This window comes from Pelophylax lessonae (genome assembly GCF_965119305.1).
Source record: "Pelophylax lessonae genome assembly, chromosome: 5".
Taxonomy (NCBI): Eukaryota; Metazoa; Chordata; class Amphibia; order Anura; family Ranidae; genus Pelophylax; species Pelophylax lessonae.
The window spans coordinates 171,349,035-171,365,276 of NC_138772.1; the positions used below are offsets into that span (position 1 = coordinate 171,349,035).

General features: G+C 43.3%; 1 protein-coding gene across 1 annotated transcript in view; it reads left to right on the forward strand.

Moving 5' to 3' along the window:
- Positions 1 to 223: 223 nt before the first annotated feature.
- The window catches only part of ENTPD3 (ectonucleoside triphosphate diphosphohydrolase 3), a 76,057-nt gene continuing 60,038 nt past the window's right edge, over positions 224 to 16,242 (forward strand). Inside the window, exon 1 of the mRNA XM_082258373.1 lies at positions 224 to 278. The gene's annotated coding sequence lies outside the window, so the exon portion shown is untranslated. The remainder of the gene's footprint in view (positions 279 to 16,242) is intronic.

A 16,242-nucleotide genomic window follows, 5' to 3' on the forward strand; every position in this document is an offset into this window, starting at 1 on the left:
TTGACTACCTGCTGTGGAATGAATCTCCTTCTTTGCTTGTCTTTGTATGTCTTGGATACTCCCCGGCTGGAGGAGTGGTTACCAGCTCTGTATAACACAATGCTACCTCCTGCACCCATTACATTTACATGGTACTTGGTGCATCCTTGTTTCATCACTTCAGTGCTTGTGCTCGCTGAAATGGGATTGTGTATTTACCTAATTTAATTTGAGCTGCAGCGTACTGTGATTTGAAACTGTCAGGTCCAGGCTGATTGTGCACTGAGCTGAAGGAATTGGTAAGAGCATGATACACTTGTTTTTATGCATGTATATGAACCTATATGGGGGTTACTCAATATATAGATGAATGCTTTCCACTGATATTTCATATGTATGCTGCTGTTAAACTGAATATAGAAGCCTCTATGGGCACTTTACAAATATTCTTTTTATCTATCTAGTTATTTGTGTTGATGCCAGAGAATTACATCCCTCTACATCACTGGTATGTATAGTTTCTGCTGTTGGAAGGGCTGGCTGGTAAAGTGTTTTCGTTATGTTTAATGTATAGGAATTTAAATGAGCTGTTTATTTCCTACTGTTTGCTTGAAATGTATAGTCAATCATTCTTTCTAATGCACTTCATAGTGACAGCTGCAGTACAGAGGGCTGGTTAGCAGCATGCTTAGTTAAAAACTGTATTTTTCCAGTGTCAAATTTGTATGTTATAATAGATACATATAGATAAAAAAAAAGAAAAAAATACACTTTTCGTTGCTAAATGTAACAATATTTCATATTTTTCTGATGCACAACGCCTTGCAAAGATTAGATGTGCAACCTCTGAATAGGTAGCCCACATAAAATCCCAAAATAAAATTTTGGATCATCTAAATTGTTAAAAAGGAACTTATCTACATTGTTAATGTAAACCTTGGGCAAATGCCTGACAATAGTATATTACAAAAAAAAAAAAGAAAGCTATACTCTTTATCACTAAAAAGCTTTCTTTGAGCTCCAGTCAAGTGACTTTGCTGAGACTGAGATCATCAGATTGCTTGAGGCAGAAGGAAGCACTTCCACACTCTTCTTTCCCCCGCTGATTAGACATTGCAACATTGTAATTTTGCTGCAGGGGATGAACTGTGTAAAACATTTGTGAACACGACTAGAAACAGCAGAAGGATTCACATAATTGGGCTAGGATTTACATGTTTTGGCCAATCCACACCATAGAAACGCAGTCTGGATGCGTTCCTGATGTTTTTCTGCATGCATGTTTTTGATGCATTTTTGGTGCGTTTTTGATGCAGTCCAGGGCATATTTTTCCCTTCTTTTTTGTTAACCGTAAAAAAGGACATGTGTGTTCCAGTATGTTTTTGGTCGGTTCAGCAGGAACCAGCTGACTTTCGGCCTGTGTGTACAGCAGTCTGTTCTACAGGTGTCGTCTCACACAGGCTTCTGTTGAACAGGCATGTTGGAAAGCCAACATCTGAACCGGTAGTTCAGTGCATTTTTCCCTTTTTTTTTTTGTTAACCTTAAAAAAGGACATGTGTATTCCAGTACATCTTTGGTGCATTTAGGTGCGTTCTGGTGTGTTTTTGATGCTTTTTACAGCGTTCCTTTACAATCCAGTGCAAGAAAAATGCAGCAGGGTGTGAACTATGCTATTGAAAAACATATAACCTTCTAGCCATGCATTTCTGATACATAAAAAAAGTGTATCTCTAACCATTTTTTTTTAAATTTTGGCTAAAGATGAGACCAGTTGTAACCTCAAACAGATTTTGATAAAAATCATCTGAAATTGGTCGGTTCAACAGGAACCAGCGGACTTTTGGCCTGTTTGTACAGCAGTCTGTTCTACAGGTGCCGTCCCACAACAGGTTTCTGTTGAACAGGCATGCTGGACAACTAACATCTGAACCGGCAGTCCAGTGCATTTTTTCCCTTCTTTTTTGTTAACCTTAAAAAAGGACATGTGTGTTCCAGACAGTATGTCTTTGGTGCGTTTAGGTGTGTTCTGGTGCATTTTTAATGCATTTTACAGCGTTCCTTTACGGTCCGGCGCAGTAAAAATGCAGCATGTTCTTTTTTTTTTTTTTTTCTGGAACTGGAACGCACTGGAACTGACCACACTGGTGTGAACTATGCTATTGAAAACCATATAACCTTCTATCCATGCATTTCTGATGCAGAAAAAAAGTGTATCTCTAACCATTTTTTTTTACATTTTGGCTAAAGATGAGAACAGTTGTAACCTCAAACAGATTTTGATAAAAATCATCTGCAATTGGTTGGTTCAGCAGGAACCAGCTGACTTTCAGCCTGTGTGCACAGCTGTCTGTTCTACACAGGCTTCTGTTGAACAGGCATGCTGGAAAACCAACATCTGAACCGGTGTTCCGTGAAAAAACCATACCCATAAAAATTCCATACCCTCGTCACTTCCGGTGCACCTACGTCATTGAACAGCTGAGGAGCTTACTAGTGCGCATGCTTGGAGGGTATGGAATGTTCACGGTAGAGTGTTATAACGTTACACCGCATCAGCTGTTGCGGCGGTTACATTAAAACATCTCCGCTGCAACATGAATCATCTCCGCTCCTACCCCTGTCACTTCCCTCATCTTGGCTACTAAATGTAAAAGCGGATCACCGAGCCGAGATCTCCGTGCTTTCGATTTCATACACCCGCCGCCGCTTTTACATTTATTAGCCAAGATCAGGGAAGTGACAGGGGTAGGAGCGGAGATGATTCATGTTGCAGCCGAGCTGTTTTAATGTAAGAGCTGAGGCGGTGTAACGTTACACACACTACTGTGAAAATTCCATACCCTCCGAGCATGCGCACTGCTACGCTGCTCAAGTGTCCCATTACGTTTCTGACAGGAAGGGACGTGGGTATGGAATTTTCACGAGGTATGGTTTTCTCACGTTACACCGGCATCTGATCAGCGTTGGAGCCCCTTTGAGAATACAAAGGCACAGCAAGGGAGATTGCACTAACATCACTTGTGTTAGTATGGAAATCTCTCAGTTCTTTTTTGTTCAGCCTGCTGGGTTGAACAAAAAAAAAATTTTACAGTGTACCCGGCTTTACTGTCTTTGTGACAGTGTTGCCACCTTGGCAGGAAATCCAGGTAAATCTCCCATTAGGACACAAAAAATAAATCTTGATGGGTTCTAACTAGGGATCGACCGATTATTGGCAAAGCCGATATATCGGGGGCCAAAATGCACTTTCCCTGATATATCGGAATCGGCCACCAAGGTGACCGATATTGCAGATATTTCGGGAAAGTGCTTGTACCGGAGTGATGCTTGCAGCTAGAGGCATCGCCCTGGTACCGGCGTCCATAGCCGACGGTCGGCTGTCTTGTAATGACAACCGATGTGGCTGAGAAGCCGCTTGGCTGTCATTACAAGGAGCGGGAGGGGAACTCCCCCCCTCCCGCCACCTTCCGCGGCTCGCCGGGGTCTCCCGACCCATCAGTAGACCTGGGCAACCAGCCTGCACGGCCGCCGAAGAGAAGACCCAATCAGAGCCGCATTTGGCTCTGATCGGGTCTCCATGTAAAAACCCGGACGTGATGTCATGACATCACTTCTGGGTCCTCGGCTCCAAATTCAAAAAAATTACAGCATTCAAAACAGTCAAACTTGGCGTTTTTAATGTTTTTAAGTGCAGAGGAGGCGTTTGGGGTCTTTTAGACCCCCCAGATCCCTCCACAAGAGTACCTGTCAAAAAAAAAATGTAATGTACGAAAATATCGGGCAATATTGGCTTATACCGATATGCATTGGCCAAAATATCCGTATCAGTATCGGCAATAAAAAAAACAACATCGGTCGATCACTAGTTCTAACCCGTTTTTCTACTCGAAAATTTTATAAAAATGACTAGTGATACATGTTACACATTGCTCGGAAATTGCAATAAAATTGGTCGTAGTGCTACAGCACTTGAGCAGACCTCCGCCGCTTTAAAACGTAATGCAGTCACATTCAGCTGTAGGCCTGTCTACTTGTAGTGCAGTTATTATCATACTAAACTGTATGCAAAATGCTCAAGCTGTGGCTTCAGTGTCAATAGAACTGCATTACAAAATACAAAGGTATGAACAGTAATAATAACTATACTAACTATACTGGGACAGATTTGAACATGCATTTAACTACATCAAAACTACACATGCAGTCAGACAGTTTGAAAAGTGTTTTAAGATACCCAATATACAGTATGGAGTTAAATTGTGGCGCATTCAAAATGCTATTTACCTCATGTCACTGCTGATTAATACAACCTAATTTTGATGGATTGTAATATCTTTGACAGGATACCTCTACTTTCTGCCAATCAAGCAGCAATAAGCAAGTGACATACACTATGTTACCAAAAGTATTGGGGCGCCTGCAGGGGTCAAGTCCTGGGAAAAAAAGTGTGGGAACTCACCCAGGATCCCCCCTCGACATTGCAAAAAAGTACCTAAAATGCCCGTATTCTGTGGTAAACAGTGCAAATATCAATATTTTAAATTATAAACATGCAGATAGTGCTAATAGCAATGTGTTTAATTTAAACAAAAGTCAAAAGCCATATTTCTCCATTTTCAAGAAGGTCGGGTTAATATAACCCAGCCAGCAAACAGTACCTCCTTACATCAGAGTCTGCAGGATTCCCCCTTACAATGCAAGGGAACTCTGACATAAAGAGGAATTCTGCAGATCATGCTCTAAAAGGGAACTCTGATATAAGGTGACCAGAGACCCCTTTATATCAGAGTCCACTGCATTCCCCTTTACATCAGTGTTCCCACTTACATCAGGGTCTGCAGCATTGCCCTTCACATCAGCGTCCACAGAGTTCCCCCTTGCACTGTAAGGGGTAATCCTGCAGACTAATGTAAAGGGGAATACCGGGAACTCTGATGTAGGGCGGGCTCTGGTGACCAGAGACCAATGCACTAAGGAAGGGGGGTGGGTCCTGATATAAGGAGGAACCTTTGTAGGTGGTGCAGGTTTTTAAGGATTAAATTAGATGGTGAGGAGGCATCATAATGCTTCCTTGCCACCTAGCAAACACCCTCTGAAAAGTGATCCATTGTGGTTCACTCTTCAGAGGGCAACACTAGTGTACCCTAATTTACAGCAATGCTCCTCAGATGTGTCACTCCACACATGCTTGGTATTAGTCCCAGTTCACATATATGCGGGAACCCTGCAAATCCACTGCGGGGTCCCGCATCGCATTCAACTCGCAGGCAGTTCACACTGCCATATACAAATTGGTGGGGGTGTCAATATAAAGTTAACCACACCCCCAGATCAGTTTGCATATCGCAGTGCGAACTGTCAGTTCCAACATGAATCGGATCGCATGGGTGTGAACACCCATGCGATCCATCCTGGTGCGGACACAAAAAAGGGTCCCGTGTGAGTTGTGTCCCAATGCGATGCGAATTCAGCCATACAATCTGTATGGCTGAATTCACATCGCACACACATCACATGTGATTTGCACAGCAGTGCGCTGCACATCACATGTGAGGTCTGTAATTGCATATATGTGATATGTCAGACTGATGACGTGATAGAAGATAGAGGAGCACAAGGGGGGCCAGGGAAAGCAGAGAGCACTAAAGGGCATATGGGGGGGGGGGGCTGGAGAGAATTAAGGGGGATTTGGAAAGCATTGCAAGGGGGTTGGAAGGTGCAGGGAGTGGAGAGCACTGGGGGGGGGAAGCACTGGGGGGGCAGGGAAAACCAGGGGGATGGAGAGCACGGGGGGAGGGGGCAAACTGGAGAGCACTGGGGGGGGTGGACTGGAGGAGCCAGAGAGCATGGGGGGAGATGAAAGTCACTGGGGGAGCTAAAGAGCACTGGGGGGGCTAAAGGGCATGGGGGGGTTACAGAGCAGGGGGGGGTTAAAGAGCACTGGTGGGCCAAAGAGCGCACTGGGAGGAGGGGCTAGAGAGCACTGGGGGGCCAGCAAAATAATTTGTATAGGAGGGGGATGGGGCAGCTGCATGAAGAGGAATTGATTTTTCCATATTCCTCCTGCAGCCACCGAATGCCTGCAGGAGGAATATGGAAAAATCAATTCCTCTATATGCTGCCGCCCCATCCCCCTCCTATCCAGCACACACATGAGGCTGCACAGCATGACAGGAGGCACTTACTTTCTTTCTTCCGCCGCCGCCCCCCCGCCCCCCGTGAGCAGCGCGGACTGGCACAGTGGCACTGCAGCTTCCTTCACACAGCTAGGCGGCGCCGTGCAGGACACCAGTCTGACATCCCCCCGCTGGTACTCCACTGCCCACAGCGCCGCCCAGGCTCCCCTGTGTTCCATTGGAGCGGGGTCAGTGGACTATTTTATCAGTTTCGGGTAGGCGGATTAATTCACCAAAGTGTTCCCAGCCTGTCACCATCTATTAACATTGAAGAGGCAGGTGACCAGGCTGGAGTTGAATAGCGCGCTGCGGCGGATTAATCCGCCTACCCAAAACTGATAAAATAGTCCACTGACTTTACTGGCTCCCATGGAACGCAGGGGGCCCAAAGACATTTTTTTCTCTACATAGCTGCACAGCAGGGGATTGTGGTTCCCCCGTGACAGCGGCCCTGCCTGCAGGACGCGGCTGGCAATGGGAACGGCGTTCCTGCTGTGAAAAAAGTGCGGGGACGCCGTTCCCATGCGTTCCTGCAGGACTCGAGCCCTGGGCGCCTGCCTTTTCATGCACATGAACTTTAATGGCATCTCAGTCATTTCAGCCTTAGTCCGTAGGGTTCAATATTGATCCAGCCCCCACTTTGCAGCTATAACAGCTTCAACTTTTCTGGGAAGGCTGTCCACAAGGTTTAGTAGTATGTTTGGTCATTCTTCCAGAGGCACATTTGTGAGGTCAGGCACTGATGTGGACTGCGGTTGAACTACAGTTTTACCTTCCCAATTCCTACCCCCTTTAGCTGCTGAGTCAGCGGCCAAAGGAATACACATGTCGCAGCAGGGATTAAACCCCCTATTGCTTTTGATGGGTGCTACTGGCTGCCAAACGTGACCCATTCAAGTAAACGGGGCCAATCTGAAAGCGGCCCGCAACTGCATGCTTCTGCGGGGCCAAAGGGGTTAAAGCAGGGGGTGAGAAAGCAACACAATGCTGCCTGCCTCAACCCCTTGTTTGCTGTACTGTACAAGGTTGCATGGCACTTGCAGAGCAGCCTCATTCACTTGAACTGATCATGCTTGGCAGGTGCTACACCAGCAGGGTGTACAACTCCTGCTGTGGCTGTGACATGTGTACACAACTGGCCACTGCAGCTAAAGGGGGTGCAGTTGGGGGCTGGGTGGGGCTGCTAAATACATGTCTTAACTATGGGGTTTTACAACCCCCAAATTACAAATGTAAACGAACCCTTACTGTTCTGAGCCCCCTATAAGGCTGCTTTCACACTGATTTGCTGCGGTTTACCTGCACCACAGGTGTAGCTCAGTGCATCTTCGACTTTCCTGGGTTAGCCGCGCTTTGCCATAGACTTCTAATATATCCTGCAGGTGTGGTGGACTTTCTGAAAGCACACTAAAACTCCCGCATCCAGAAAGTTCTCCAAACCCACAGGATATAATAGAAGTCTATGTGGTGTGGGTAAACAGCAGTGCATCAGTGTGAAAGCAGCCTTATACTATTATGCCCAGGGTATTGCTTCGCACTGATCTGAAGATCTCTTCGTTGCTGCTGCAGACATCAATCTGGAGACCGCTAGCGGGGATAAGAGGTAGAGTGCAGTTGGTATCACCCTGCATGGGACAGGAGCCAGTACTATAGAGGAGGCATCGGCTCTTGCCCCCTCCTACAGCTCCACCTTTACAAGTAGTGCCTCTGCATTGCACTCTGTTTGATGCTCTGGGATGGTGGATCAGCATCCCAGCCTACGATCTACTAGTCACCTGGCCGCAATCTCCTGGTAGATTACAATCTACAGTTTGCTGACCCCCAGAGTAAAGGGATGACTTAGTCAGTCTGCTACTACTCCTTCACTGTCCAGTCAGCAGGCTGGGGATAGGGAGGATGACACCAATATATTCCTTTACTATAAGATAGTAAGTGGTGTCATCCATCTGGCTGTACTTTATGACAGGTCTTTGTAAATCTCAGGACAGGAGAAACATAAATGTAAACTTTTTACAGGTAAAAAAAAAAAAAGCTCATGTATGTACTGTATAGCATCTGCATATAACATCTGTGTATACATTTTAGTTTTATAAGACTCTGTCATCAAACTGACAAACAGACAACAATTACGGCATTTTAGATGAATGTATTTGCATGTATCATAGATACCATTAGGCTACCTATACATGGATCAAAATTTGACCAGTTCAAAAGGAATCCGACAAATTCTGGCTGAACAAAAAAACTGAACCAAGTATGGCCAGCCTTAGTGCTCTTCTGAGCCTTGTACTCACTGGCTAAGAATTTGGACGAAAACAGCCATTTCGACAGGAACCGGAAGACTTTCTGCATGTGTGTACAGCTTGTAAAACTAAAAGATTAAAACCCGAGCTAAAAAAAATGTATAAATCGATAAGAATAAATGTTATAAATACATTTTTTTGTGTATCCTGAAGCTGCTACTCACTAGGTAAAACACCAGAATAACTAAAATCGATCAGAAGGCAGCGCTAACAGGTGTATATAAATAGTAAATCCGTGTATGCTGTGATAAAAATTATATACAAAATAAATGCACAATGTGATCAAAAGTTACAAAATTCATAAATATTAGGGTGCATAAGTAAAGTGCAATCATATGTCCATCGTGCAACCATATGCAATAGTGCAAAAAATAGATAAAGTGCAGTCCAAAAGATGGTTCCCTTCAGTGGAACTAAAGTGCTGGAAGGTGCTTAAATAATCCACAAATGTACCCGGGGGCTCTCAGGAAGAAAATCCCCCTATGGGGATGCACTCACCAAATCTAGGAAAAAAGCAAGCCTTGAACAGACACAATGTCCCCTGGATGGATGGATCCAGCACAACCTCTTAAAGAATGTCTTTATTTCTTTATGTCTTTGTTCACGACCATATGTTAAGAAAGGGGAAGGAGCCAGACATAGTGAAGCCCGTAGGTAATTTTATTAAAAAGCAAAAGAAAACTACTCACAAACGTAAAGTTGTATTCAGCATTGGTTACAATCACTTCAGAGTCATCCCACTTCCGCATCTTTGATAACGCCCAAAAAAGGCGGGCGAAACGCGTCAACGCACTTCCGGGCAGCGGAGCAATACACTACATCATTTCCTGTAAACCACCGTGGAACGCACGCCGGCAGCGTACGCGGAAGTGGGATGACTCTGAAGTGATTGTAACCAATGTTGTATACAACTTTACGTTTGTGAGTAGTTTTCTTTTGCTTTTTAATAAAATTACCTACGGGCTTCAGTATGTCTGGCTCCTTCCCCTTTCTTAACATATGGTCATGAACAAAGTGGAGAGGAGTCACTAGAAAGACATTCTTTAAGAGGTTGTGCTGGATCCATCCATCCATCCAGGGGACATTGTGTCTGTTCAAGGCTTGCTTTTTTCCTAGATTTGGTGAGTGCATCCCCATAGGGGGATTTTCTTCCTGAGAGCACCCGGGCACATTTGTGGATTATTTAAGCACCTTCCAGCACTTTAGTTCCACTGAAGGGAACCATCTTTTGGACTGCACTTTATCTATTTTTTGCACTATTGCATATGGTTGCACGATGGACATATGATTGCACTTTACTTATGCACCCTAATATTTATGAATTTTGTAACTTTTGATCACATTGTGCACTTTATTTTGTATATAATTTTTATCACGGTATACACGGATTTACTATTTATATACACCTGTTAGCGCTGCCTTCTGATCGATTTTATGTGTGTACAGCTGTCTGTTCTATAGAAGCCCGTTTCACGGTTTCATGGAAAACCAGCAAGAGACCAGCATCCGATCAGAGCCAATGTCTGAACTCAAACTCTTTGATCATAGTTCTAGTTTTTATATCTTTGGTTGTCAGAGGCAGTCCGAGCCTTCTTGTAGGTGGTCTTTAGGTTCCTTCGAAGTCAGATGATATAACCTTTGTGATATGCAGCCGAGGTCCAATAATTGAGATGCCAAAGGCTAGGAGCACTTGTAACTATGCTTCTTTTTCAAACATAAACATGTAGAGCATATACCCTGACAAACTCTGCCACATGCAGAGAGCTAGCACTAGAGGGTATTATTTTTTAAATTTTGATGTTCATGGCTGGGTTGGCAACTGTGTACTGCTAGGATAAGGTTGTCAGTCAAATGGGGTGGCTGTTGCTAGAATTAAGAAAAGCTTGAACTGGCTCAGAGAACTGTGACTTTATCCTAGTTTCACCTGAGCCTGTATCTCTATGTACTGAGCAGACATCCCTGGTACTGCCCTTATCTCAGGTGAACAATAGCCTTTAGCCAAGAAAATCCAACCCATTGTTTGACTTTTCCTTGTAGAGCTACAAAAGTTACGGAATGCTCAATCAAACACAATTATATCCTAAACCTATTGTAATTAACTCTAATGGATGGATTAACACCTCATGTAGATGATTATACAGTATGTTTGCTTAACAAGTGCTTTCTTGGATGTTCTAAGCACAATGCAATGTACATCCCAACAGTTAACTGTTCTTATTTGCTCACTTTGAATGGTATATTTACTTGAATGCTACATACCCCATTTAAAGTGTTTTGTTATATCTACTTTATTTATTAAGGCAGACCATAGATGGGTGGAAGAAAGAAAATAGCTTTATTCCCCCATCTCATCAACACAGTCAATGTTGATGGGGGAATCCCTCCTGCAGCGTTATAGTGTTCTTTCGGTGGGGAGCCTTCTTAGCCAGCAGAGTACAGTGATAAGTGTTCCCGACTAAAGCCAGTGGCACTAACCGTTCGGGAAAAACCTGGCAGGTTGGCTGTACACAAGTCAATTAAAAGATCGACTTGTGTACAATCAGATTGCTCATACATGGATCACAATTTGTCTGGTCTCTGCTGAGCCAGTCGAATTTTGATCCATGTATAACCAGCTTAAATGAGAAGTACAGCCACAGCTCGTTTGGCTGCTCTTCTTCTGTGTATCATAGGAGTGCAGTTTCATTTTTCACTTCTGTGACCTGTTTTCAGCAGACAGCGGGCTGTAGCCTGCTGTTGCCTGACATCACAGAGCCAGTCCAGGCAGGGAAAAAATCGCAACAATGAAGTTGGACTGGACTGGTACCTGACTCAGCCTCTTAGCTCCAGCCCACTCCACAGCCCAGCTCTCCAGTAGGCGAGGAGGGGGCAGAGCAGAGAGCCGGCGACTAACAGTCACCAGCCCTTTTCTTAGGAAGCCCTGAGAACTGAGCGATCAGTGGTGTTTGATCGCTCGGTTCTCAGTGTTAGAGTCGGTGGGGGACAGATGCAGCATCAGAACAATGCTGCATTCACCTAGGTAGGTAAAAAAGTCCATACTTCTCTTTTGAGTGCAAAAATAACTGTTGATCTTGTGAGAAATTTTATTAGCTGATAATTTTCTATGCTATCAGTTACTTTAATGAAGACTACAAGACTATATCTAAAGCCAAAATAGTTTTTATTTTAGTAGGAAATATATATCTGCCTGTTTGTTTTTTGCCATCTATGTATGATTAGGGAGAATTCCCTTCACTTCCTGTCATGTAGACACAACTGGAAATTAAAGAAAATATCTCCAAAGCTAGAGAAATCCCATGTTAGACAGTTGTCATCAGAAAACTTTTCCCCATTGGAAGGTTTCCTCTATTCCTGTTTTAAGACTGCTCAAAATGTTGGGTTTCCCTCTACTTATAATTCAGGTGACAAATGGATATAATGAATATCCCTATTGAGACTTCAGACAACAAGTTTAAGACATCAACACGTTCAAGACAAGGCTCCTGAACACAGAAAGGGCGGGCTACTTTTTCACTTCCTACTCTTTTTGGGAAATGAAGGGGCTCCTTGGAAATTATTTCAGGGTGCAGGGAATTCTGGGAGATGTGTTCACAGGTTCTTTGCACACGTCATTAGGTGTAATGTTATATTATGCAGTACTGTAGATATGTTAAATTATGTAAGTAACAAATGGTTACAACAAACGGTCAAAAAAATGTGCTTCGGGTAGATTGCAGTGTATTTATGGCATTGCTAAAAGACTTGTGAGATGGTTTTGGATTAAAATTCTATTTGATTTTTTTGCATACAATACCACTACTGTACATTTTAGGATTATTTCACAATGAGGAACATCACCATGCAGTCAGTCGGATGTGTTTAATAACTGTAGGTGCAATAAGCCTTTCCAAATAAATTCAACGTGGTTTTAATAATCTTATTCCATACATCTAAAGCTGTGGTGACATTTTCTTTTGGATATGTAAACTAGCTTGAACCTTTTCTCTGATTACCCATGTCTTCCTTTATTATGGATGCTGTATTTTGATCTTGATGTATTTACCTTGTGTGAAAACTTGCTTCAAATGATAGGGCTTTTAAGGACACTGCCACTCGTTGTTCTTCTTTTTAAGGGTTTTTTTCACTCCTTATTTGTATTAAAAAGTTCAAAGTTCCAGAAATTAAAACCAACCAGTTTCCAGGGGTTTTCAGGTTTTCAGCATTTCCATCCAGTGATCACATTTGGTCTTTTCTCAGCTGCATAAGAGTTGGGGAGAGAAAAAGTAGCAGCACACAAACTGATGTACTTGTACGTCGGCTTCAAGAAGTGGTTGCACCGGGGTGATGCCTGCAGCTAGAGGCTTCACCTCAGTACCATATTTTAGAGCCAGCAGTCGGCTTTCTGGAAATAAAAACCGATGCGGCTCAGCGAGTGGGAGGGGACATTGATGTCAGGACAAGTCTGATTATTGGAAGAGAGCAGCCTGATTTCCTAGCATAGCTAGAGAACTGACCACAGTGTGCTCTCCTGCTTAGTGTGGTTAGTTTTATTAGGCAAGAAAGGTGACTAACAGGAACACCAAGGATTTCACACGAGGGAAGCAATACAGACAGAACAGGATACTTTCTCATACAAGAACATGGTACAACAGGCACATATCAGGAATATGACATGTTGGGGTAACAAACGCTTTAAAGCCTAGCACACACCTGCCTAATTAGTGTGCTGGTAGTTCTCAAAACACGGCCCCAGGATTGGAGATTTCCTCCCACCCAGATATCTAATAAATCTCCAGGTTCCAAGCCAGCTTTTATCAACTGATAAGAAAACTGAAAATTCGGTTTCCTTTGAATGATACATGTTCCCTGGAGCCCCTCAACCTGTCTGGATGAGAATCCTGGGTCATTTGCACTTTTCACACCGTGGCAGGACACAGAACTGCCACACTTACTAGAGTTTAGGAGTCCAACCTGGGACAGGATTTGGACATTCAAGTGTTTAAGAGAAGTTCATGGTTAGGATTAACATACACTTAAACAAGCAGTGAAAACAGTTTAAAATGAGCCCTCACTGACCTCGGTAGCTGCAGGCACCGTGGGGCAATTTCAAACTCAAAGATCATAACAAAGAAACTATAGTGAGTAAAAAAGGGTTATTTAAAAATTATTACTTTCTTTTTCTTCCATTCTCTGCGACAACTGATTTTTATTTCTTGTCCTGCTATTATACAGACAGGAGTGAGGTTAAATCTCCCCAACAGGGTCAGAAACAGCAATAATTTTAATTACCATATTTATTGGCATATAACACTCATTTTTTTCCTCCTAAAAACGGAGGGCAAAGCAGCAATGCATGTTATACGCCAAAATATGTAAAAAAGAAAAACCCAGGCAGCGCCGAGAGGCAGAGGGGGGCAGGCCGGCCTGAGGAGAAGTGTCAGGGTTTACCTGATCCGAGGCCGAGGTGCTGAGAGGGCTCCCCTTGCGGCTCAGTGCGGCGCACCCCTGGAGATGGTACAGAGGGTGTGGCGCCCAAAGTGGCACGGGTTACCAGCTGCAGGCAGGTAGGTAGAACCAGGAGCAATCTGAGAGCGAACTGGAACAGGCTGGAACCACAGCAGGGTATAAGTCTTTCAAGGGCTCTGAAGCAGCCGGGCTACCTTGTGCCGAGGAATAGTCTCTAGTAGCGGAGACAGGTACTGGCCGAGGTCTGGGACTGGAGCAGGCAGAGGGAACCGTGGTACAAGCCGAGGTCATGCACAGGATACAACCAGAATAGCCAAGGTCTTGAAGCAAGCCGGGGTCATACACTGTAGGTAATGGAAGCAAGGTCAGTGGGAGAAGCCAAGGGTCAAACCAGGAGCAGGAGATCAAACGGAATCAGGAACAAGCCTAGGTCACAACAGGAAATCCAAACAGGAAACAGAAAGCACAGGAACACAGGAAGCTGAGAGATAATCCAGCAATGAGTCTGATCCTATGGCATTATAGGCCATTTCCCTGACAGGCCAGCAGAGGGCTATGTCAGTTGAGTCAGGAATGTCCATTGCTATTACTGGCAATGTTGCCAGTTCTCCTACCGCCATTTCCCTGACAAGAAGGAAGGATGAGCTGTCATAGGAAGTCCCGCCTCCTGTGATAGACAGCACAGTGGCCGGGACGTGTGACAATCTATCATAGGCGCCGGGACTTCAGATAACATCGGCAGCTCGTCCTCCCACTCCTCGGCCCGACCCGTCCCCGCTCTGTGCAATGGTGCTGGCGAGGCTGCAACAGAGGACACTGTGCTGGCGAGGCTGCATAAAAAAAAAAAAGTTCTGAGTTCAAAGCGGTTTATTTAAAATTTTAACTTCTTACCTAAAATTTCCCTCCTAAAATTGAGGTGGGTGTTATACGCCGATGCGTGTTATACACCGATAAATACGGTAAACTTTAACAGAAGTATTTACCCTTCTAAAGTCAAGTATTTACCCTTCTAAAGTCTACTCACAGCTAAATAAAAGTTTTGATTTTAGTTGGACTTTAAATAAAATTTAATAATTTTTTTACATAAAAAAAAAAAAAACCCTAAAATGATGTTTTCTAGAAATTTTTAAACCAGTCCTATAATGTTATAGTTCTGACAATTGTACCAAATGCTAAAGCAATCTTTGCTCCAAAATTAGATCTTTCACTTAGCAAAAAAGCTTAGAGAATCAGGTAAAATACTATATGTTAAACTTTCACGCATTAAACTTTCCTCTTTTTGACTATTCAAGTGATAGGAGCACGTGTGGTAACAATGCTTAGTGTGACACTTTTACTATGCAATATAACATATTGTAGTAGATTCCATCTAAACATTTTTACAGTCTGAATCCATAATAAATGTTTCAGTGTAAACAGTAATTCTGTTATGATAAGGATTATATTGCCTAGTCATTGTTGAACCGTGTTTACGATTGTTAGTGCTGGAAATTGCACTGATCATAATTCTGCTGATTTACTCTTCTATAGAATGGACAAATGTGAATTTAATATGAAAATAATGTTAATGAAATATTTTAATGACTTAAAACAACCTTATTTTTCAGTAATGATCATTACTGAAGAACAAATTCTTGCCGGCACAAGCCTAGAATACCAAGAATTTGAGATATGCAATGTGTAAATATACATAAAAACCCTCTTCTTGAAATACTTGAAAAAGATGCCTTAGTAATGCAAAGATTATTTTTCACAGTGAAGCCAAATGTATACAACCACTTGTTTAACAGCTAAAAGATGCTAACAAACGATTCGATATTTAAATCTCCAGATTATATATATATATATATATTTTTTTTTTTTACAAAAAAAACAACCTCAAAAGCCCCAAGTACTTACCCAAATCTGTGGTGACATTGAGATTTATTAAAACTAGAGCACACATCTTGTGCAGCTGTGCACAGTAACCAAGTAGCTTCCAGGTTTTATTGGCATAGCTTAATTGAACAAGCTGAAGTTTGAAGCTGATTGGTTACTATGCACAACTGCACGAGATTCTGTGTGCACCAGTTTTAGTAAATCACCCCCCACTGGGTCATTATGTAGCCTTTTATCTCTTAGATTTTAAAGAGGTTGTAAACTCTTTTTTTATTTTCTTTTTTCTTACTTACCCTGCAAGAGAAACACATAATGAGCTAGTATGCGATGCATACTAGCTCATTATGAAATACTTACCTTAGAACGAGCCCCCGCCGTGCCGTCCGCTTAGCTGGATGACGGGCGACATGTCTAGTCGCCCGTCTTCCGGGATCGCGGCATCCGGCCATCTGATTGGCC